Here is a 22498-nt window from a genome sequence, read left to right on the forward strand (position 1 = left end):
TACTTTGGGACACCTTCGAAGGACAATTGAGACAGATACTGCGACACAGAGTAACAACAGGGAAACAGATACACAAAAAGAATTTAACAACATGGCGCCTCATTGCCCTCTATTAAGTTGTTTCATCCGACTCAAACTGTCATCCTTTAAGGAAACATCGGCAGCGCTAATGATGAGCTGCAGTCGTAATTAGCCTCATCAGAAGGACTTTCAAATTGTTTAAATTAGCTTAATCAGCTTTGGTACGTACTGCAAGTGTGTGAGCATGCAGGCACAGATGCACACAAGTGTGCACAGTCACACACGCGCACACACATACAGTAAGAAACGTGCACATGCTCCCTCTGTCCCTGTAGACGTGGCCTCAAGATCTTGTGCTAACGCGGCTGAGAGTTCACGAAAAGCTGCTGGTTTTAAAAGTTAAATGCCACTGTGTAAATATATTTCCAGGGGATGTCCAGGGAATAATCAACTTTTAATTTAGCTGCTAATCTAATTAGTCTCCACGGTGCTTGACTGTGTCCCTGAAGTGGTTTGAGGCAAAACAGAGAGAAAGAGAGCTGAAAAAACCTACAAGGAAATCGCTTGAAAAATCACTATCAAAGGTTTCTTACATTTTCTGTCCCGGGGATATCTGTACATTTGTGGAATTACAATAAGGGGAAAAATCTGAAAAAGAAGGGAAAAAGCGATGAGAGAGGGAAGATTTTGAAGAGTTTTGCCTGCAGTAGGGTGTCTCCCTCCCTTGTTAACTACAGCAAAGTTGATGCAATAGCATATTAAGTCAGTCAATGGGTTTTATCAATGCCAGGATCCATTAATAGACAACACCCTGCAGCACAAAGCTGCAGTGCAGAAAAGGCTTCACACATAGATTTGGTATAAGTTGATGTGCTTGTGATTTTATCATTTACAGACTGAGAAACAAGAGAAAAAAAAATAAATGGTTTTGATTTGGCAGAAATCTTATTTTTTATCCAAGCTGAAGTAAAACTGAATGTAATCCTCACTATTTAACTTTTGATGCAGTCATTGCATCGATGGGACACTGACCAATTTCAAAGCACTGACGGGCATCAGCAGTTTTACCACATTCCCAGCTACTATACCTAGTGCCGTGGACCTGCCTATAAACCCCTCTGTTTTAGTACAGCAGATGTGTTTCATTTACACTCCAACTATGACCAAGACTTTGGACTTTGATGATGAAATTCTGACAAACCCGACTGAATAATGATCAGAGAATTGGGACCTTAAAAATCTAAAGTGAAATAACTGTCCACAAGTCCAATGATAAACCGAAAATAAGACCTCTGTCTGAAGACAATATACCATTACAAATTTAAAATACACCTGTATTGTCCTGATTTTATGTCCACATTAAACACTGTACAAAACACCTACTGTTAATTACTGTGTAAAGTAATCCTATGATCTCGTGCTGCTCTGGTTAATGGTTAATGTTTAATGGTTAATGAGGAAATGCAATTAGCATAAAGCAGGTGGTGTTTGGGAGAGCTGAGGCTCCTGGATGGTGGCTGGTTGCTTAGGAATGCAAAAATCAAAGACTGTGATATGAACAGTGGTGTGTGTGTGTGTGTGTGTGTGTGTGTACAGGTGTGAGTGTGCGAGGGAGAGGAGGGAGTGTTGGCTTTTCTCAGTGTGTGATCAGCTCCTCAGAGAGACTCAGTGGGAAGAGGAGCAGAGCATTGCTGAAGAGACGATGGAGGGAGGGATGAAGAGATGAAGGTGAGGATGAGGCTCCCAACGCTGCAAAAAATGAAGGTAAAATGCAAGAGACATTTCATTTATTCATGCTTGTCAGCATTTAGTCAAAATCCAGCAGCAGCCAGGGCAGAGAGGCGATTCAGGTTTTCTCTTTTAAATGGAACTGTTGCATGGAAGAAGTTACAGCTGTTAACTAACGTACCTGGCATGTTCACTGACAACCTTTTCATTTTCTTTTCACCAAAATATTTGTTCTCACAATACAGAACAGTTATGTTTACACTGGCAATACTTGGTTAAGGTTAAGGAAAGGTCCTTTTCTGGTTTAACACAGAAAAAACTCATCATCACTTGAGCCACTGTGACTGAAGCAAACTTGCAGTCTGTGATCCTGCGATTAAAAAAAAAAAAAAAATCTCTTGTTCATTGCTTGACATTTTTTGCAGCATTTCCAGCCCAGCCTGCGGTGAAGAGGCCAGGGGCTTCATTAGAGAGATCTGGAGGCCGACCCTATCAGCCTGGGGGCACGCAGGAGGGGGCCGGGGGCCTATACCAAACTGAACTCCCGTCTCTCCGCTGGAGACAGGCTGGGCTCCCCTGGGCTCCCAGCGACCGACCTCCTGCTTCTGTGGATGGGCCAGAAAAATCAACTGCATTCCCCTTTGAACAACCTCCTCCTCCTCCTCCTTTTCCCGCTGCTCTGTCTCTCTTTCACGCTCTCTCTCTTTCTCCCTTTGCTCCCTTTCTCTGTGGACCTAATGAATGATTCATTTAACCCCTCCACCACCTCCAACGCCACCCAACTCATCGTCTCTTCACCCAACCACCCAACTACCCATCTTCCCCTCCTTCACACGATATTTTCTTTCTGTTCTCCTATTTTATTGCAAGTAGGGACTTATTTAATTAAAGAGAAAAAAGTGAAAGAGTGGGTTTGGGTGGTGGGACGGTGGTGTTGGTGCTGGTGGAGGGGCATGAAAAGGAAACAGAGGAAGCAACAAAGGAGGGAACAAACGCCCATTTGAGTCACAGATCCCTCCTTTATCCCATTAAAAACAATGTTTGACAAATTACTTTACACAGCTTGGATGTTGATTTGCTGCTCGTGTGTGTGTGTGTGTGTGTGTGTGTGTGTGTGTGTGTGTGTGTGTGTGTGTGTGTGTGTGTGTGTGTGTGTGTGGTTAAGGAGATGAAGCACTTGTCAGACACACACACTCTACACTGAACCGCTAATGAGGGCAAGATGGTAGAAAAGCCCTTTAAATGAGGTGTAACGACACACTAGAGCTGCAGAAAAAGGACGCCTGGCTGCCCAGATAAAATCAATTATAGCCCTTATTATCTTGGAAGAGTCGTTAATTTAATGGAATAATTGGCCGGGACATGAAATAGCTAATTGCCATGATGAAACCAAATTTCTAACATGAAAAGGGAAGTAAATGAATCTAGATGGCGCACATGAAAGGCTTTGAGAATCTGGGGACACTTTCAAAGATGGGTTTTATATTCTTGGATTTGTTTTCCCTGGGCTCTGACTCACAGGCTCCATGTGAAGAAAACAGGCGTGATTCAACTGGAGAAGAGATCTCTCTTAAGTCTGTGTCAGCTGGAGAAAATAGAACGCCTCCAACAAGAGGAGAGGAAGAGTCGGCAGAAAGGAAACAGGGCCGGGTTTGTGTGGAGGCCTTTGAAAAACCAACACATGCCACCTCTCAGAGATGATCTGGGATCTAAGCATTGTAAATATTTGACATAATTATGCAAAAGAACGACAGATTGTTTGAGAAACTGAAGGTCGTCTTGTCAGACTGAGGAAGAGAAAAAAGTATTACAGTATGAACAGATGAGAGGCAAGGGAAGAATACCACATCAGTGCAGGAAACATTAAGCTGTATTACTTTGCAATGCAAAATGTGTTTTGTATGTTGGGCTCAAATATACTATGACACAGGAACCGTGTAATGTCCCAGGAGGACACACAAGTTTAAAAAGAACAACACAAGATGATAATTGACAGATACTGAAAAAGGAACAAATCACCATCCATTGTTATTACCTGGCAACTTACGACTAACTCCCCCTTATTTTAAATTTGAATTTAAATCAGGCTTGTGATCTGCAGGGGTTCGTGAGGGTGGATGAAGGGTTCGGCGTGAGAGGCTGGTGGCTTCAGTCCTGGTGCAGCTCCTCGTGCTGTTTCAGTAGCTTCTGTAAGTAGCTTTTTTTTCATCTGTCTGTAAAAGTTAAACATGTTCCTGTGGTTCACTGTACTTATTCTAAGAGCAGCATGTTTAGAATATGGATAGTAACACACTTGCTATAATTTTACACCCTTTTAAACCCCTCGTGATTTTAGCTCCTGCTGTGAGCACCCACAATATGGTAAAACACAGTTGTAATAATGTAAACCATGTCCTCGTAGGAGAAGTAATAACTGTTGACAAACATCATACATTCATAAACACAAGTTTAAGTTTTACACTGTTTGGCCTTCTGGCTTGAGTGGCTGCAGATGGTCAAGATGGTGACACTTGACCCAGGATGGGACAGAGATGGATCTTTTATAATTTGTGTTATCACAAACGTCTGTATTATTTTAAATTAGGTTTTCCCACTGCTAGAATAGAACACAGAGCTCTGCTTTCACTCCAGTTCTTTATAAAGAAGCTTGTTAACCTCACTCGCACACACTTCTCGTGTGTGCACTGGTTGGCAGAAGTGTCTTCTTGTGAGCAGCAGTCTGTGCAACGCTTGGCAGTCACATCTGAGAGGCTCAAGAGACACAAGACACAACAGTCTCAGCCTCCTCCCTCCACTGCTGCTTCCTCTGGAGGAGACGAAGCCTGAAGACAACTCTGAGGCCAAGTGGCAGGACTTCAGAAATCAAGATGGTGGCCGGCCCCGTCCTATCCTACCTAATTATAATGCCAGAACTGCTATCAAGAGGGGAAGAAAGATTCTCTTCATCCTCGCCCATAATCAAAACACACTCCTTCACTTTCACACATAAACACAAACAGACACGCACAAACTTTTCCTTTTGAAGACAAAAATCTTAGATCCTCTGACATGCAAAGGAAGGACACCATCTGTTTTCCACCAGAGTGAGCGTAAACCCGACTGCAGACACAAGTTCGAGTCTGATTTCAGTTCTAGGTGTTCAGGTCCACCTGAACACCCAGAGTGAGGTGGTGCGCCTCAAAGCACACAACTTAAAAAAATATTCAACAAAAGAGTATTCAAAACAAAAAAAAACCCAATGAGTTTGATGGCAGCCCTCTAGAAGTTTCTTCTGATTGATGTGTGTTTTCAGCCTTTTGATCCGTGATTATCTGAGATAAATAATTTAAAGTACTAAAAAGTTAATAAAGACCCGAGAAAGTCTTTCCAATTTGGACTTCTGTGACGAGGGAAAGGATTTGATAGACATGAAGGACGGACTGGTGGTGTGGATGGTAGAGGAGACGGGTTGCAACTGGGGAATTAACAAAAAAAAGAAATTACATGAAAATGGACAGAGGAGGAGTGGAAGAGAGACAAGAGAGGAAGGGAAGTGTTGTAAGAGGAGGAGGAGAGGTGTGGCAGAACGGGCCGAGGGGAACCCGCCCCCCTAATTGGTACTTAAACACCCGCGCCAAGCAGAACTGTTGCTATCATAAGAAATTGATGAATTAACCGAGTGAGAGAGATAGGCAGAGAGAGAGCAGGAGACTGTGGGACGGCAGAGAGAGAGAAAGAGAGGGTTCTGAATCTTTTAAGAGGATAACTTACTTGGGCAAAACAGCTGTTTATGCATTATTTGTGCGGCGAGCCATTTACCACCGTTTAGGATGAAAACCTTGGTTCCCGGGCTGCAGGAGTTGCCCGCGGGGACACTGAGGGTTTTGGGAGGGACCCGGCGGCCCATCAGTCACTGATAAGAAAGGATGAAAAATTAATTTGCTGGTAGTTTCATTTTAAAGACTCAGATATCGGCCTGTCAGTCTGTGAGCTTCGGTTTAAGTGACAAACAGGCGTGCAGGGATTCAGGCGAGAGGAGGAGGAAACAGGAGGAGGAGGTGGGCATGGACGGACGGAAAGTTTGTGGACAAGGGAGGCTGCATCCTCATTAACTGATAATCCAAGAGACTTTTTTCATTTTATTTTGTCTCTGTCTTTTTTTGAAAAGCAGTTAGGCATCTGCTCTTCACTTCCCAGAATTCACCTGTCAGGTAGTACTGTAGGTAAAACAACACACCCAGCCTGCATCATGTTCATGTGTTATTTGATGCCTGTAACAAACACCAGACACGTCATGCCGACAGAACAACTAGTGAACATACAGGAGCCAGAATCCCAGGATCAATGTGCTGAAATGGCTGCATGTCTGGAGAGCTGACCGTGGACGTGTAACAGGAACTGGACTCAAAGATGGTTCCCACTCACTTTAATGAAAACTGAGCCTGTTGAGCCAGAACCTGTTGCTGACCTGAAGTTTCTGAATACCTAAAAAGTTCAGCAAGAACGGACCCGTGGAGGTGTGTATGGAGGAACAGAGGAATGGATCCTTAAACTCTGTCCAGAAGGACAATTTGACATCATCACTGCTTCACTTTGATCACTTCAAAGAAAGCCTTGAAGCCGACGCTGGAGAATCACACGACAAGCGTCACTGCAGTAAAACAGCCTCTGTCACTCAAGTCCAAACAAACTGGTGGAGCCTTGGCTCTGCATGAAAACAACAGGAGCAGAGAGTGAGTGTGAGTGAACTGGAAAACACACACAAAAAAAAGAAAACTAGAGGGTTTCTGAGTTTTGGGAGACTGAGGAGCTCACACATCTCCAAGGCTGTTTGCTGTTTGGTCTGCGTTGGGGCTCGCGTCTTTGTTTAAGTCACAATGGAGCGTTTGTGTGTGAAGGGTGATACTGAATGTTTACACTTTGCATCGTACATGCAGGCCTGACGGCCTTGGAAGGCTCCTATTATCTAAGATGAATCAGAATCCACTTATGTCCAGTCCTCGTGCCTTTGGGTACATTTGTTATTTGCTTTTAAATTTGCGTATGTTTAGTATTTCCATTTTCTCAAGGACCAAATATTTTTGGAAGCTCTCAGATATTTGAAAGCCTTTTAAGGAGAGAGTTTAAAGTTATGAATTTTAATAGAATTGCGGACATGTTAACAGATTTTGAAAGTACATGACAATCCCCACAAGCACAGCAATAAAAACCGATGTCTGCCCATGTACCCGGCAGCCTGTGCAGGCTTGTGGTTTACCTGCCTCCGTCACCTGCCCTCTCCTCTCGTCCTGTCTCCTCTCCTGTCATTCCTGCCATTGCCACGCTGACTGCCTCAGGGCGACAGACACTTCCATGTCATGTCGGGTGGCTGTGATGCTGATCGGTCCTGATGGAGAGAGCTTTGTCCCTGTTTGTTCACCTAAAGCGTCAGCATGTCACATCACCACCTGGGAAGGAACCTGTCTCTCACACCGACAAACGTACACAAACACACCCTGACACATACCACTCGGTGAATACTTCTGATCTTTCTCTGAGCTTTTGGCAGCGTTGGTTTCACTTTCTTTTCCTTTTACTGTCTGTGCAGCATTTTAACATCAATAAATCGTTTCAGTTTTGCAGATGTTAGAGTGGCGGTTAAAGAAAAGTGGGATCATTTTCATGATGATTGACGGATTTTACCAGCATCTTAACTGCATTTACAACGTGAGCCTGTGGAAAGATTTTTTTTTCCTGAAAAACAGCTAATTTTTTTTTTTTTACCATTTTTAGACAAAATGTGTATCACAAGGAGGATCCTGCTGTGAATTTATATTAATCTTGTGTTTGCATAATGCAGATGGTGGATTTCTGCCCTTACATCTGAATAGACTAGATCACTACTTAACAGGCCAGCTAGCTGCCTAACTGCAGAGATATAACTAGATAGTTAAACATATGTAGATAAATAGATAGATAAATAGATAGATGGATAGATCTATCAAGTCCTCTCACACACACACACACACTGACTCTCTCTTTTCCCACATAATGAGAGTTGGGTCCTAATGGAGGAGGGGGTGGACTTTGCCTGGAATATCATCATCATTCAGGGGCGCGCAGGGCGAGTCGTGATTAGCTGGCAATTTATTCTGCCGAGCGCGATTGAGAGGAAAGGGCCCAGAAATGGTAATGTGTTTAAATGTCAGAGGAAAGGTACGGTTCTCATCAACCTTTGGTCACCCGTCCGCTTTGAATATTCTTATTGCCGTCATGTATTAGTAATGAGAGTTGAAAAGTAAGTAAAATTTAACCTTCGCTGTACCTGAGGAAACTATGAATATTAACGAGGCCTATTATGTGTACCTGATCTGAAAGAATTTTAACCCCGCGCCTGGCTTGCTCGCTGGCTCTCTCTCCATCTCCACAATTTCCCTATATCCATCCCTCGCTTTGTCCCTTTCTTCTTCTTCTTGCATTCCTTTGCTCCCCATTTCTTCTCCATTTTTCTTGTTGTCTTGCTTTTTTCTGATTATCCCTTTTCCCCCTTTTCATTCCTCTGTTTTCTCTCTTGCCCCCATTCTTCTTCTTCTTCTTCTTCTTCTTCTTCTTCTTCTCTCCATTTTCTTCAATTTTCCTCCTGTTATTTCATCCATATTCCTCTTTCTCCCATTATCTTTCCTCTCTCATCCTCTTCCTCTCCCCATCTCTCTCTACCTCTTTCACTCTGTTGCTCTTCTCCTCTGTCTCTCAATCATTTCTTCACCTCCATCTCAAGCCCTGTTCCCTAATCCTGATCATTGTCTCAGAATTAATTTTCTCATCAGTTCATCAGTTATTGTATTAGACAGATTAGATGAAATAATAACATGTAGAGTGATTTGACTTTTTTTTTTTTACACAACAAAAGAATACGAAAAGTGATAAGTGAGTGAAACAGATTCATTGATTATAAAATCTTATTGGTCTTATTGTCTTATTGTAATTACATTTTTTAACTAATAATAACTTACTACGTTCAGTCAGTCCAGAACAAAACATCTGTCTCCAGGAAAACACGGACACCTGAGTCACAGCTGCGTTTGGTTGGATTTCTGTTTCATCAGCTGCTTTTTATTATGTTTTTATGCCTGATTCCTGTTAAGACGCTTCAAATAACGACTGAGATTTAGACCAGATGAGGATCTGGTGCTGATGACTTCCTTCTTCTCACTCTGCTCCACTCGCTCATTTGCTCTCTTCCATTTTCCTCTCTCTCTCTCTCTCTCTCTCTCTCTCTCTCTCTCTCTCTCTCTCTCTCTCTCCCTCTCTCTCTCTCTGTCTGTCATCCCTCCTGGCTTCTCATTTCTCTCTGTCATGAGAGGGGAGGAGGCTGTTTACCATGCAGAGATGGTGTTTGCATAGATCACGCCAAAGTGGGACGTGTGTGTGTGTTGGATGGAGGGGGTGTTACTCCCTGGATTAAGGCTTGATCAAGGCACCATCAACACAGACACCCTCAGTCCCTACTCCCCCATGAGAGCCTGGGGTTTTTGAGTTGGGGGGGGGGTTGTGGACTGCCACATCTATCTACAATGGACAACAAAGACATCGGATGTATTTGCTGAAAAATTCAAATCTCTCTGTTCCATCCTCTCTGTCTCTGTTATTGCCAGTCATGATCTGTACATGTCACACATGTTGTTTTTTTTTTTTTTTGTTTGTTTGTTTAGAAGACAGATGGTCAGGGTTCGGGCTGCACAGAGACAAAATCTATGTGGAATCTTTTAATAAAAGAATGTGAGTAATTAAACTTTATCAGGAAAAAAGAAAGAAGCAGATAAAAAAGAGCTCTGTGCACTATATGCAAAACAAATATGTCGTTGTAAACTACCACAGACAAAACATTTAGTGTGTATCATGTATGTGACGGATCATGAGGAAAAAAAGTGCATTTTTAATGTATATAATTCTATTACTTCTTCATTGTGTTGAATACCATTTAGGAATTAAAAGTAAACCCTCTCACCCCCCCATATCTGATACACTCCTCACGGGGGGGGGGGGGGGGGGGGGCTCCTCTCTCTCTTTTATCCCAGATAATGTTCACCAGCTTGGGCCTGTTGTCCTGAAAGCTCGCCCTCCCTCTGCCTGCTGTGATCTCTGGGTAAGCCGGTAACGCTCCAACTCTTATTAGCTCTCCTTATTGATTTGGAGAAGAGATTCAGAGCTGAACCGGTCTCATTAGCCCTGGATAAAGTCATAATCCACCAACCTGCAGGGTCAGACTCTGCTTTTCTGCCTCAGTGCCCGGCTGCCTTCCCTCTCTCTCTCTAACCCTCTGCCTCAAATTCACAGGTAACGAGTTGATTCCAAGATGTTTCGCTTGTTAAATGATAATGAGGCTTTTTCACAAAACCAATGATGAAACAAGGAGTTTTCTTTGAAACATTCTGACGACACCAACCTTTATTCTATAAGTGTAGATCGTACATACACACAAGAAAATGTTTAATTTAAGCTTTCTTTCCCATCTGTGCCCCTTTTCTAACAATTTCACCTCACTTTGCAATTTGTGTTTTTGTGTTAGTTTGGCCTTGTTCATTGCTACGCCACTTTAATTTGTTTTTAATGTAGTGTGTGGTTCTTTTTCCAGATGTGGGCCTTCTTAAGACACACATAAACATCTACACCTCTGTGTGTCTGTGGGACACTCTTGATGTTTTTCCAGAATATTTCTTAAAGTTACCTTGTGTTGTTTTTGACCATCAGTAGCACAATAGAGCAATGTTTACCTCATGAGAACGGGTTTGTGTGTACTTTTATACACATGCACAACAATGATGTAAACAATGCAGGTTTCAACCAACCCTGTCTGCCAGAAATGGTCTGGTTTCGATGTGTTTATTTACATTTACCCAAAACCACAACCTTTCCCTAAAATTAACCAAAGTGCTTTTCCTGTCTTATCCTAACCACAGACGGGACTGTGGAGGGGAGCCACAGCCTCCTCCTGGTGACTCCTTTAATAAAAATAAAGCTTCATTCACTCACTGAAAAGTTGCTTCTGAACATGATCTACTCACCACATAGTAGTGTACTCACAGAAATGCTGCTTTGCTTTTTCTTTGGCCTCAGCGTTACACAGCATCCATCCTGGTGAAAAACACTGAATGTAACATAAACTTTATTTCTTTCCAAGAAAACTAAACAGCGTACGTTTAAATGTTAGAAGGTTCATAAAATGGATTTTACGATCATCTTAGCCTTAAGATGCATTCGGGAAACAAAGCCCACAACAAAACTTTTCACGGCTGCTTCACTTCATTCAATATTTGGAGACGCTACAGTAGCCTTGAACAAGATTATAATCTGCCAACTTGACGCAAAATATAAAAAGTCTCCTCTCTCCTTTGGTCTAAGACAGTCGAATCGCTGTTTGTCAGCATGAGAAACTTTCTTCCAAACCAGGCCTTTTGTTTGGAGTGGATGTGGGTCCATGTAAAAAGTCATGTGGACAAATTTGCAAACATCTTTTTTTCCCCTCTTGTTCTAAGCGCTCTAAACCAACATTTTCCACCGTTATTTTCCACTTTTTTTCCTTCCTCTTCATAGAGTGTTAATTTGAAAATGCTGTTCCAGCATTGCACTGTTGCCTGGATGAGGAAAACAGAGCTATTCCATTTCAGGTGTCTGGTCGTCAACCCGTTCATTTTCTGAGAATCACGTCTTGCTGTTGCACTCCTCTACACTGTTTCTGTGAACAACAAAGTGTTTTTTTTTTTTTAATGGCTGAAAGCTGTTTGGTAGAGTTGACTTAAAGCTGCTGCCTCATGGCCTTTGTTTTCCCAGCAGAAAACTTTCTCTTGTTTTGGTGTTTTCTGGATGGAGAGTTGCTTTTCATGCCTGACAGGATTTTTTTCAGATTCACTCGTTTTCATTCATTTGTAAAAACAATAACTTTCAATCAGTTTCTTAATCATGTCAGATACTGTTTTCATTTCAGCCTGTCAATCACTCTCATTCTACTCATCACTTCTCCTTCCTCAGCAGAGCTGGTGGAAACCATCCTCACCCTCTCCTCCGCCTCCTCCTCCTCCTCCTCCTTGTCTTCCTCCTCAAGCCCTCCACACTGAGTTCACTCCTGGTGCGCTCCAAGCTGGGAGTTATCGATCTGCCGGTGTGATAGAGGTGGGAGGTGCGTTCGCAATGCGGCGGGGGTCTGGCTGCTCGGGCTGCATCTTTCAGAGGGCCAATCGATACCGACGCCTTTTCTCCCCTTCAAAGCTTTTCATTCACACAGACAAACAGGGAGAGAAAGGAGACGTGAGGAGCAGGGGAAGGAGGAGGAGGAGAGTGAGTGACATGAGAGTTATTTTTCTTTTCTTTCTTTTCTCTCCTTCGCCTTTCTCTTCTGCCCTCTCTGGACTCATTGCCCAGCCTCAGCGTCAAACTCGGGAAAGAGGGAGAAGAAGACAGGATGAGGGAGATGAAGAGAAAAGGAGAAGAGACGTGAGCAGCAAGTAAAGTCACGTGGGTGGGAAAAAAGAAAAGGCAGGTGAGGGAAGACTGAAGGAGCAAAATATATGTGATAAGCATCAGAAGATCAGTTGTGCTCACATGATGAAACACCACAAAAATAATGTGGTTTAGTTTCTGGTTTTCAGAAACAGAAAGTAAATATCTTTCAGTTCCATTCATTTCTAATTTAATTTCACCAACCTGTTAAATGCCCGCTGACGGATGCAGGAGACTTTGAAGGTTGAAGGCTGATGAAGATTGATGAGGAGACAGAAACGGACAGAAGGAGGGGAGGTATAGATGGATGAGGGTTTGCAGTGTGAGAAACAGAGAATGATTTGATGAGATAGGAAGCAGGCCTGAGGATGTGGGGAGCGTAAACACACACAGACAGACAAGACGTTTGCTCTCAACAGGCCGTGGCGAGGGTTAGACTCCTGTTGTTTCTGTTCAATAGTTGATGTTATTAAATCAATTAAGCATCCTCTTCATCCTCATCTTCCTCCCCACCTTCTCTTTATATCTTTTTACCCTCACAGTGCTCTCCTCCTTCTGATGACGCCTGTTCCTCCTCAGTAGACGCCAGTAGAAGCTGATGATTTTGAAGAATGTACCTAAACATTTTAGTGTTAAGATAAAAGTTTGCGAATCTAAAGCCGTACGTAATGAAGTCGCACATTTCAGTTTTCGTACTTTGATCGCCATTTTTGTGAGAAAGTTGTTTGTATTCTCATGTATTGATTGAAAAAAAAAAATCCTTGAGCATGTGAATACAAATTCATCTCTGTCAATGGACGTAAGCTGAAGTGTTTCTACGAGACACACACACATACACCATCTGATGAAAGCCGCATTAACCACAGTTTGGTCACTGGACGGCAGGAGATGATCAAAACATCATTCATTTGACATTGTGTTTGAGTCCATGCAATACTGCTTCAGTTGCTACAAGCAGCTATTGTACTACAAAATGTTATGTTTTGGAAGAAAACAAACATGTTGCCTGTGAATGTTGTACTGATGGTCCAATATCAGTTCACCTGCCATGGTGTAAGACTGTCAGTTTAGGACATGTATGTCATTTGTAAGACAGATGGGTTGGGGACAGTGTTGTAGCTGAAAAATTAGACTGTGTCTGTTTTTCAGACATATAAAATGATAACCCTGAGGTGTTTTCCAAAACCACACCATCATCTCCGTCTCTGCCTCTTGTTTTTAGAATAGGCTGAGGCTCGTAGATGAGAGACTCTGGGTGATAGTGTTGTGTGAAGCAAAGGTCTGGGATTTGTAAGGTTAAACCCTATCCATTAACAAACAGGAAAAATAAAGCCTTGATTATTCAAACACAGACGCCACTGTACGGCCTCCTCTGGGACCGTGATCCCAGGCATCAAAGGCTGTCAGCTCGTTCACTCTGCTGATCCACAGACAAAAACCTTCTTTTATCAGCTTTCATGGACGTCTTAAACAGTGACAGATGAAGAAAAAATTAACAAAAAAAATCTCACCTCATTGTGAAATATGATGGAGAATTCTCTCAAGCTGGAGATCAGCAGAGGGATTTTTACCTTCACACTGGACAGTCTGACGTTTTGTCCCTGTCAGAGCATTTTATTGAATACTACAGCAGCATCAGCGGCAAACTACAACAGCACTGTCAGTGAGTAAACTTTCCTTGAGAGCTTTCCTTGTGTCTCAGCTTGTAATGTTATCCACGGCTCCACGCGTCAGAGACAATTACGTTTTGGTGATATCTCTTCCTTTCTTCACCAGAGGTTCTCGCTAATTTGATGCTCTGGCGAGGAAGATTGTTGGCTTTAATACAAATCATGTTTCAATCGTTACTTGAAGACCTTAAGCCCTTCTCCAGCTCTCTGGAGGACCGCAGTAATGAGGCCTGCTGGGATTTCAATCATTTTTACATCTGTTGAAAAATAAGGAGAAAAGAGAAGAGGAAAAAAAACAGAGAAAAAAGAAAAATCAACTCCCCTCCCCTCCACCCCCTTCTTACTCTGCTGAAGAAAAATAATTTGTTTTGAGGATTGATAATGAAAAAAAAAATATATAAAGAGCTCTTTCCGTGTACTTGAAATTCTCTGGCCTTGAAATCTCTCAGCACAGTACCTCGATGCTTAAAACTCCCCCAACAATTTCTAAAGCCCTCTTCTTTCCCTCCCCTGGTTGCAAAATAAATAAATCTTTCTGATATTAGATTTCAGACACCTCTTTATCACACAAACTCACTCTTTCTCCCCATCATCCCCTCTGTCTCTGTGGCTTATGGTATTTTCCTTTCAGAAACCAGCAAGTCCCCCTCTGCGCAGAAACATTCCATCCTCCCTCCTCATCCTTCTTCTTTTTCCACTTTTATTCACTCTAAATAATTGTGCCCAAGGTCCAGGAGGGAGAAGCATACAGAAAAAAAAATCTGGATTAATATGGTATCATATCAGTCAATAGTGTCTGTCACCTTCAACAAGAAAATGTCCTCATTCCAATATGTGATCATAAACACGGACAGGTGGTGGCTCCTCTGACATCCTCTTTATCTCCTGTAGCTAAACTTATCAAGCTCGAGGAGGTCATGCTTATTTTCTTGTCTGGCGAACACCAGTGGTGTGACTGGAATACCGGTGTGAGATGCGGTGACGCACAGTTTGTTCCCACTTTGTCCAACCAACTTTTTGTGCTTGAATTTCATCACACCATTGTGAACTTGTCAGGACGGATGCCTGACTGCGAGACCAGAGTTGGGCAAGTTACTCGAAAAATGTAGTAAACAACTTAACGCATTATTCATTGAAAAATTACAAAGTACAAGTTACTAATTACTCAGCAGCTAAAATAAGACATTACACTACTTTACTTTCATTACTCAGTTTAACGAGCAGGCAGCTCCACAGTTTGTCCATCCAGCTGCTAGCTTAGCCTCGGTGACACACACCTTCCAGCTCTAAAAAGAGGTGACTCTTGAATCTACACGTACCTGCGGGGAACATCTGCCACATCAGCCAAGAACACCAGAAATTTAAATAAGACCAGTCAGGCTACTGAACACAGAAAAACCAAAGTGAAATCCCCAAAGGTAAAAGTGATGAAGTTTCACTGGGCTGTAATGTAACTGCAGAATTTCAAATTGTCATTCCCGACACCACCACGACTCCTTTTAACTCATCAGAAATTTCTTTAGCCAAACATACACTCATTCACAATTCACCTCGTCTCGGGACATCTGCATCATCGTTAAGACAATTTCCAAATTCACTCTCTTTTCTCTGGCTGGAAATGGAACATATTTGGTGGGGAGGAGCCCGAGGCAAGGTTAGTCCAGTCAGACTGTCCCAGGTGATGAGGAACTTCTCAGAAATTTGCATTGCTAAGCAGCTGTGAGGGTTTGCAAAAGTCTTGCAGCACTGATGTAACGGTTACAGAGGAAGTCGTGGTTCACACTGTCCCACGTACAAAGCTCATCATTTTCAACAAATGCTTAAACTACAGAGGTCGTGATACAAATTTTACCCTGGATTTTCCTACAATTTATTCTTTCAATATGATTTTCAGACATTTTACATTGAAATATTGAAAATGAGCATAGATGTGTGGACTGCATGCAACTGGAAAGCACCGCTCTCAGCAGTTATTGTGACAGTGTCACAGGCATTAAAATAAGCTACAACTGTGTATAAACAGAAAATGAGGCATTTTCTTACTCGAGGTGCCTAAAATGTTTCGACACCCGTGGCTACATTTGATCAGTGGAGTTTTTTTTTTTTTTTTTCAGAGCTCTAAAGCAAAATCAAACACATATTTGAATATCAAGCTAACAGGCGGACACATCACTGAAATCTGGCTGCCAGAGCAGCCTTTGATGCCTCCTGGCAGAGCTGCGCCAGGGGCCCAGAGCCGGCTGCAGTGGTTTTGGCTGCATTGAAGTTCTTGTTAATACTCCACCTCAACGGTGGATCAGAAGCACCCCGGAGTGAGACACCTCAACCCGAAGCCACAACATCAGAGGTCGGAGCCCGCCTCGATGTGTGTACAGGACATCCCGCTTTGCTTCCTACATCAACATCTGTGTGTTTGTCTGTTTGACTGATGCATCTTTCCCTGTGTTTTCTGTCTCCTCACTGGCTGCTCTGCCTGCGTCGCTGCCTGTCGCTTTGACTTCCCAGCTGTCCAGTTTGTCTTCCTGTTCCCCTGTCAGTACAGGACAGTACACGAGGAGACTATTCAGGAAGGGATGTGTGTTGGCATAATGGTGGCTGCATGCTTTTCTGCCACCCTTAACCTATCCTGTGCACATACATGTGCCATACTGTACTGTGCATCTCCCAATGTAAGCATGATTGCACAGCATGTTAAAGCGGCTTTATGTGCCTCCACTCTGACCCAGTTTCTTTCTTCAGTGTACAGATATAACATTTATTTGTCCTGCCCGCCGCATCTACTGTATCAGAATGTATGTGAGGCCATGCTGGTGTTACAGCACAGCTGACAATGTACAGAATGTGCATCTTCATATGGAAAAGGTCACATGGATCATGTTTCCCAGAATTTTGTGGAAATTTGGGATTTTTAAATGTATGGATGGCGACACTTTCACAAAACTTGAGACTTGTCTTTTCAGCTTAAGTCCTCACACATTCACACCATCGATTCACACATAGATTCTCACAGGAAATGCTACTGTTAGAGGATTAACATTAAATGTGTAGCTAACATACAAAACAGAGAGCTGTGCTCTGCGAATGTGCAGCTCACTGATCTCTGAAGTCGTCAGATTCAAACACGTTTCTTGTTTCTGCTTGGGGCTGTCAAAGTTGCTGATTGCAGCTTTAAATAATTTTGCATTAGAAAAAATAAACTACTAAATAAACTGTTGATTGAATGCACTAGATCCCAAATATAATAATGATTGATAACAGATCCGAGAACATCTGATTAACAAATAAGAGAATCTAAATTCCGAATAAATCAGGCATTTTAAGCTACAGCAGGATGGCAGTGCACGTAGACACTGAGTCGAGTTATCAGTCAGGTTGTCAGTCCATCAGTCAGACTTCAGAAACAGTCAGTTAGTCTGTTCATCAGCGGGGTACCCAGTTGGTCGGTCATACACAGTTCATCACTCAGGCAGTCGAACAGACGCACAGTCAGTTGGTCGCACACACAGATGCACAGACACATCATCACACAATCCGTCAGACGAATAAACAGACAGATAAACAGACAGATAATCAGTCAGACACATAATGAAACAGACACATAAACAGACAGTCAGTGAGTGAGAGTATCACAGGCTCAGGCCTTCTCCTCTGCAGATGACAGACGCTGGATGAGTGACAACTAACCTCCCTCAGTGCTACTTATTGATCAGACTGGGTTACACACATGCTCTGTGTGTGTGTGTGTGTGTGTGTGTGTGTGTGTGTGTGTGTGTGTGTGTGTGTGTGAGAGAGAGAGAGAGGGAGAGAATCTCAGCAACAGTCATCACTTGCGGTTCAGAGGTTTATAAATACAGTTTTCATTGACCCTTATATGAACTCCATGTTCTGCTCAACAGGTCCAGGCAGCCTGAATCCATCTGAGAGTGTACATGACACAGAGCTGACAGAGAACACGGCAGCTGAAACAGAGCAACTGATTTATCTTCCTAGAAACTGATTCTGATTATGAGCTTTGATCATCAGAAAAACAAAACAACTCAACGTCTTCACGTGCAGATCTGTGAATCGTTGACATTTTAAAAGCCTCTTGCTGCTGTTTGGAGATAAAGAAGAGTCTAATCAGCATCTGAAAAGAAAGTCCATCGCATCTTTGTACCTCTAAGTACAGTACAGTAAATTTAGACAGACAGACAGACGCAGGAAATAAACCCGAATTCATCACATTCACGAGTCACTTCAAATTTTGGAAAAACTCTCTGGCCCCACACAGAACTCACACCTGAACACAACACGTACACGTCTGTTTTCTGTAAAGGAGAATTCAGGGAATTGTATGAAATCACTGAATGAAGGTAGAAGTAGTCAAGACAGGCTGAAGTGAAACGGGGCCACACAACAAAGTGAATCACAACAGTTCATCCCAACATAACTTCTGGATTGTGTCAAACATAATAAATTGATGACTATATCTCCTAGCATGAGAGCACCAGAGGCTGGGTCTTCCCTTAAAAAACTTGGGTGGGGTGGGTTTGACTGAGGGAGTTCACCGAAACCAGAATCACTCCACCTGAGCTGCTTTGAGGCCACTGAGCTCCCAGGTGTGAACGTGTTTAACAGAGTGTAGCGAGGCGTCGCTGAGAAAACAGCATGTGTGCTGAGTCAGTCTCCCTCTGTAGGACCCGGAGATGAGATGACCACAGTCTGCACAGGTGGATTTAACCAGAACTGGTGCCAGAACGAGCTTGTTGAAGCTGGAGCTCCCTGAAGGTAGCAGGCTCACAGCAGATTGTCTGAGGCTCCTTGTTTTTATGGGCCCTGACTCCTTGCAGCACCAGAGGGAGCACACAGCGAAGCCTTATCACTCCATCAAGTCAACATTACAGTGCTCCAATACTGACACCCTGTGGTCAGAAACAGTAGCAGCTCCTGTGATGTTTCACTCAGATCCAAAACTCACCTGCTGTCCTCCATTACATCCACCCTTTCTCCTCCACTGCCTCTCTGCCTTTTCCTCCTTTTCATTTCTCCTTAATTGCTTTACCCTTCCTCCTCTACCTTCTTTCCTCTCCCTCTTAACTCCTCTCCTTCAGCAGAGGAGAGGAGTTCTTCCTCACCCTTGGTGTCCTCCTCTTCCTCTTCCTTCCCACTGCAACCCCCCCAAAACTTATAGTAGAAAATAGAGCATCTATTTATTATTAATGAGGGCAGCTCTGTGGTGAATGGAGGCAGGAAAATTAACTTTTGTGCTCCCTGCACTTTGCGGCTCTTTTGTTTTTACGGAAGACCTGAGACCAGCAGTACTGATGTTTTTACCTTTAAATAACCAGGATCTGTTGCTGTAACAGCCCCCCCTCTGGTTTTTGGCTTTCCACAAGAACTTGCAGTGAGCATCAGTGGGGTCAGCCTCTAATACTGAAAAAGGCCTGGCTCACAGTTCTAATTCTAGTTCAACCGCATCCAAAGGCGCTGGCTGGGGTTGAGGTCAGGTTCAGTCAAGTTCTTTCACCCCAAAATCATATCTTCATGGACCTGGCTTTGTGCATGTCTGCTTTATCATGTTGAAACAGTAAAGGACCTTCAACAAACTACTGTCTAAAATATAACTGTATGTTGTAGCAGTAAGAATTACCGCCTCCAACACTGAGGAGTGAGTGAAGCCCAAAACAAGAAAAACCTCAAACCAGGACCACAGAAAACGACTGCATTTGTCCACAAACTTTTGGCCACAGAGTGCAGGTAAAGAACTTGGGGGTACCTGACTTTTTTTTTTTTTTTTTTTTCACTCTGATTGACCAGGTGTGCGCAGGTGTGTAGGGGCGGGGACTGTACTGCTGCACGAATTCTGTTCCCGCGCGCGTTGCTGCTTCGAGAACTGACCACGAACTGGTTTGGAACCGGTTTCGGGGAAACTGTACCGAACCTTCGGAGTTGGATTATTTCGGGTGGAAGTTCAGATTCGGACTGTTACCGAGTGGGCAAAGCTTCACGGGATTTAAAGTCATTTTCACGGACTTGTTGCTGAGCTGCGCGTGTTGTGTATGTTCGGAGGACGCCGCGGACATCACGGACCACAGGTAGGACACACGCTTTTTATACTACACTTCATCTGCGTCTCTTGTTTTGCACTTGTTTTACGAAGTTTTCTGTTTGTCATGACTGGTTTAACAATCGATCAAGTAATCGATTACTCTGACAGAATTAACCGCCAAATATTCTGCGCTTTTCCTGAGAATTTGATGCTTCAGGCTTCTCTGAAAATGTTTTTCACCGTTCTTACCTTTTATAAACGAAGCGATTCATCGAAAAAAGAACAGATTAATTGCTGTGATTATTGTGATAATTGATAGTTGAGACAATCACTAGTTGCAGTTGTGATTTGGCGCGTGGTTTTACACAGCGGCCCTGCTGTTTCTGCTATGTTGTGTTTTGCTTGTTTTTTGCTGTAATGCGCTTTCTTCTGGTTTAACTGGCCTCTCATAGCAGTGCTTTCATTGTGTATATTTTATTAACAGTACAAATAACACATTATGCAGGAGCTGTACTTGTGTACTTGTGTGTATGTTTGGCTGACAACGGGATCTGGTACAGTAGGGTGACAAAGGGTGAAGTTTTGTTGTGGTTTATAAAGTGTGTGCTCAGGGAGAGCTGTTTAGAGCCAGATTAGTGGATGGGTAAAATCCTAACATTAGCAGGTTGTTCCAGCTTAGACTGATATAAAGGGAAGACACATTATGTAAAGTTATTGTTAGAAATCAGAGGCCTGACAGAATGTAATGTGAAAGGCTTTACTGTTGTTGTTGTGGGCAGCAAATACCTTCAGTGTTTCCTGGATTTGGTTAAAGCAGCTGATGTTCTTATTTGAATTTTTGATTTATCTTTGTGAAAGCCAAAGCATTTCAGAAGCTTTTCATAGTTCATCTGGTTAAACAAATATTTCAGTACAAGGGTTGTGGGTTTAACTCCTGTTTGAATCTTTAAATAAAAATTTGTCTCATAAAAACATTTCTCTGCAGAATTTCAACATTTTTCATGATAATGATTCATAATTTAATTGAAAGTCTGTTGTGAAAATAAGATTTAGTGGCAGTTAGTTGAGTTGAACACACCTGAGAATTTATTTTAATTAGTACTGTCAGTAATGTTACGAGTATTGTTCATCTTGTAAATCCCTCGAACAATGTCGGTTTCATTTAGTGCCCATATCTCTATAAGAACACAAGAGGGGGCTACAGCTTCACTAAAACTGAAGGCTTTTCTTCTTCTGTCAGCCACAGTAGCAGATGAACTAACACATTTACCAGGAACTAGAGAATAATAACCAACAAATTTAGAGTATGCGTCTGTTGGCTGGTGGTAAATTCCAACAATAAACCCGTAACTATGAAACTGTAGGTCACTCATCAAATAGCACATACTGCAGAATAAAAGGCTGCTTTGCTGTGGTTAGAAAACTGTGTGTGTGTGTGTGTGTGTGTGTGTGTGTGTGTGCGTGCGTGTGTGCGTGTGTGCTCTGACTCATCATATATTTGGCACACAGAGAAAAGATTCCCACACTCTCTCTGCACTGTGGGAAGTGCAGGACACTGTGGGAAGAAAACAGTGTGTGTGTGTGTGTGTGTGTTTCCAGTCTCCACCTTTGGACACTGAATTTGTAATTAGCAGGCTTTAGAATGGACTGAATGACCGCACTTTGTTGGTTTTGAGGACTGAGGTGACTGTGAATTTTCCAAACTGCTCTAGAAATTCAGACTGAGTCAAAATCACTAAAACGAGCGGGGGAAAGGGGGAGGAAGGAATAAGACAAGGATGAAAAAGAGATGATACAAAACAGTGGGTGCAGGCAGAGACAGAGAGAGGAGAGGAGGAGGAACCATAGTGGGAGAGAAGAGTGTTAGAGGAGATATGGGAGGAGAAGAGAAGAAGGAGAGATTTGAGATACCAAACACACCTTTAGCACTTTTAGCAGTTGATGTTTTAGTGCATGCAAACTGCAGGTGTTATGCTGAGAGTCACTTCACAGGTGATGCATACACTCCTGCTCAGTAGAAGAAGTTTCAAAAATAAATCTTGCACATAGGTCATACTGAGGTAATGAGACAATTTTCTTTTCAGTTTTTAGGCCATGTATTAACCCAAAGGCCAAATAAATAAAACCAACACATTTCAACCTGCTTTAATACATTTTTTGGCCACTTGGAGGCAGCAGTAACAGCTCTGGTATATTTTCATCTGATAACGTTCCTGAGAAAACATATCTGGCTCTTTAGCTGCTCCACTATGCTCACCATCTAGCAGCTAGCGTGTGTTAGCGTATGGTGGGTTTGTGAGACCCTGACCCTAACAGCTGCCTGCTGCAGCTGGACGCAACACTAATTCACAGTCTTCACAGAAACATGAATGACTTTGGTTTCAGTGTCACTGATGAGAAAGTTGACCAAACGGCTGAGCTTCCAAAAGCCTCTGTTCATTTTGAGTAATGGAAACAAATGTAGGCACTAAAAAGATCCCTCAGGTATTTTCAGTCAAGCCTGTGTGTGTGTGTGTTCCAGTGGCATGTTTGCGTGTGTGTTTGCACTGCGACCTCTCCTTCCTGCGGAGGCAGTGGGCAGTCTGTTACCCAGGGT

This window comes from Toxotes jaculatrix, chromosome 12 (genome assembly GCF_017976425.1).
Source record: "Toxotes jaculatrix isolate fToxJac2 chromosome 12, fToxJac2.pri, whole genome shotgun sequence".
In the NCBI taxonomy this organism is placed as follows: Eukaryota; Metazoa; Chordata; class Actinopteri; family Toxotidae; genus Toxotes; species Toxotes jaculatrix.